The sequence below is a fragment of the Triticum urartu genome, chromosome 5A, assembly GCF_056163025.1.
Source record: "Triticum urartu cultivar PI428250 chromosome 5A, HENAU_Tu73, whole genome shotgun sequence".
In the NCBI taxonomy this organism is placed as follows: domain Eukaryota; kingdom Viridiplantae; phylum Streptophyta; class Magnoliopsida; order Poales; family Poaceae; genus Triticum; species Triticum urartu.
Genome location: NC_141877.1, coordinates 627,388,896 through 627,392,388, shown reverse-complemented (window position 1 = coordinate 627,392,388; position 3,493 = coordinate 627,388,896).

Sequence of the window (3,493 nt, the reverse complement as noted above, 5' to 3'; positions counted from 1 at the left end):
TGTAGGAATTGCAATAATATCAAGTTTCCTCTCTATGTGCTTAAAGTTTTGAAGTTATGCTTGTTTTACCTTCATATGCAAGTTGATTCTTGTTCCCATAAGTTGTTTGCTCACAAAATCCCTATGCGTAGGAAGCATGTTATACTTAAATGTGCTAGTCATATTCTTTATGATGCTCTCTTTATGTTTCAATTCTTATCTTTTATGTGAGCATCGTTGAAATCATCATGCCTAGCTAGGGGCGTTAAACGATACCGCTTGTTGGGAGGCAACCCGATTTTATTTTAGTTCCTTGCTTTTTGTTCCTGTATAGTAATAAATAATTCATCTAGCCTGTGTTTAGATGTGGTTTTAGTTTTTTAATTAGTGTTTGTGCCAAGTAGAACCTTTGGGAAGACTTGGGGAAAGTCTTGTTGATCATGCTGTCTAAAACAGAAACTTTAGCGCTCACGAGAATTGCTTCCATTTTTATTTGGAGAGCGATATTTAGTTAATTCTTTTTGAAGATGATTAATAGATAAATTACTCAGGTCCAGAAATTTATTTTATAATTTTATGAGTTCCATAAGTATACGTTTGATCCAGATTACTACAGACTGTTCTGTTTTTGACAGATTCTGTTTTCGATGTGTTGTTTACTTATTTTGATGAATCTATGGCTAGTAAAATAGTTTATAAACCATAAATAAGTTGGAATACAGTAGGTTTAACACAAATATAAATAAATAATGAGTTAATTACAGTACCTTGAAGTGGTGATTTATTTTCTTATACTAACGGAGCTTACGAGTTTTCTGTTAAGTTTTGTGTTCTGAAATTTTTAAGGTTTGGGTAAGGATTCGATGGACTATGGAATCAGGAGTGGCAAGAGCCTAAGCTTGGGTATGCCCAAGTCTCCTAAAGGTAATATTCAAGGATAGCCAAGAGCCTAAGCTTGGGGATGCCCCGGAAGGCATCCCCTCTTTCGTCTTCGTTCATCGGTAACTTTACTTGGAGCTATATTTTTATTTACCACATGATATGTGTTTTTCTTGGAGCGTCAATTATTTTGTTAGGATTTGCTTTATGTTATTTAGAAAAATGTTTTGCACCTTTTATTTCAATAAAAGTGTCATTGATAGTCTTTACTATGCCTATGCTACAAGTCTATATGTTGCTGTTTGAAAACAGAAAGTTTACCGCTGTTGCAATAATTCCCTAGAAAAGTAAGAATGTGATAAAATGTTGAAACCTTTTGCATATTAAGATCTGATAAATTTACTACAGTGGTAATTTTCTTCATAATTTTTGGAGTTAGGGAAGTATGGATGTTGCAGCATTCTTTACAGACTATCCTGTTTAGGCAGATTGCTGTTATGTTTGCATTGTTTGCATATGGTTGCTTCTTTAATGATTCTATTTGAGGATAGGACTATTAAATATGCAGAGGCATTTAGTATGCAATGTTGAATAATAATTTTAGTGATTTGCTACAGTAAAGTATGATAAGGTTTTGGCAATGGTTTATACTAACTTATCTCACGAGTCCTTGTTGAGTTTTGTGTGGATGAAGCTTTTGAGATTTAGGGAAACCTTGATATGAGAGGAATTAAGGAGACACAAAAGCTCAAGCTTGGGGATGCCCAAGGCACCCCAAGATAATATTTCAAGAAGTCTCGAGCATCTAAGCTTGGGGATGCCCCAGTTGGCATCCCACCTTTCTTCTTCAACAATTATCGGTTAGTTTCGGTTGATCCTAAGTTTTTGCTTCTTCACGTGATGTTTGCTATTCTTAGATGTCATCTTATTTTGGTTTGCTTGCTGTTTGAATAAAATACCAAGATCTGAAATTATTAAATGTTAGAGAATCTTCACATAGTTGCATAATTATTCGACTACTCATTGATCTTCACTTATATCTTTCGGAGTAGTTTGTCTTTTGCTCTAGTGCTTCACTTATAACTTTTAGAGCACGGTAGTAGTTTTATTTTGAATAAATAGATGAACTCTCATTCTTCACTTAGGTTATTTTGAGAGTCTTAAATAGCATGGTAATTTTCTTAAAATCATAATATGCTAGGTATTCAAGAATAATAAAATTCTCTTATGAGTGTGTTGAATACTATGAGAAGTTTGATACTTGATGAATGTTTTGAGATATGAGGATGGTAATATTAGAGTCATGCTAGTTGAGTAGTTGTGAATTTAAAGAATACTTGTGTTAAAGTTTGTGATTCCCGTAGCATGCACGTATGGTGAACCGTTATGTGACGAAGTCGGAGCATGATTTATTTATTGATTGTCTTCCTTATGAGTGGCGGTCAGGGACGAGCGATGGTCTTTTCCTACCAATCTATCCCCCTAGGAGCATGCGCGTAATACTTTGCTTTGATAACTTCTAGATTTTTGCAATAAGTATATGAGTTCTTTATGACTAATGTTGAGTCCATGGATTATATGCACTCTCACCCTTCCACCTTTGCTAGCCTCTCTAATACCGCACACCTTTCGCCGGTATCATACACCTACCACATACCTTCCTCAAAATAGCCACCATACCTACCTATTATGGCATTTCCATAGCCATTCCGAGATATATTGCCATGCAACTTTCCACCATCTAGTTCATCATGACACATTCATCATTGTCATATTGCTTAGCATGATCATGTAGTTGAGATAGTATTTGTGGCAGAGCCACCGTTCATGATTTCTTCATACTTGTCACTCTTGATTCATTGCATATCCCGGTACACCGCCGGAGGCATCCATATAGAGTCATACTTTGTTTTAGAATCGAGTTGTAATCATTGAGTTGTAAATAAATAAAAGTGTGATGATCATCATTCAATAGAGCATTGTCCCAATAAAAAAAGAGAAAGGCCAAAGAGAAAAAAAAAGGCCCAAAAAAGAAAATAAATAAAAAGGGGCAATGCTACTATCCTTTTTTCCACACTTGTGCTTCAAAGTAGCACCATGATATAGCAAGTCTCATATATTGTGCTTCAAAGTAGCACCATGTTCTTCATATAGAGAGTCTCATATGTTGTCACTTTCATATACTAATGGGAATTTTACATTATAGAACTTGGCTTGTTTATTCCGATGATGGGCTTCCTCAAATTGCCCTAGGTCTTCGTGAGCAAGCAAGTTGGATGCACACCCACTAGTTTCTTTTGTTGAGCTTTCATACATTTATAGCTTTAGTGCATCCGTTGCATGCCAATCCCTACTCACTTACATCGATATCTATTGATGGGCATCTCCATAGCCCGTTGATACGCCTAGTTGATGTGAGACTATCTTCTCCTTTTTGTCCTCTCCACAACCACCATTCTATTCCACCTATAGTGCTATGTACATGGCTCACGCTCATGTATTGCGTGAAGATTGAAAAAGTTTGAGAACATCAAAAGTATGAAACAATTGCTTGGCTTGTCATAGGGGTTGTGCATGATTTAAATACTTTGTGTGGTGAAGATGGAGCATAGCCAGACTATATGATTTTGTAGGG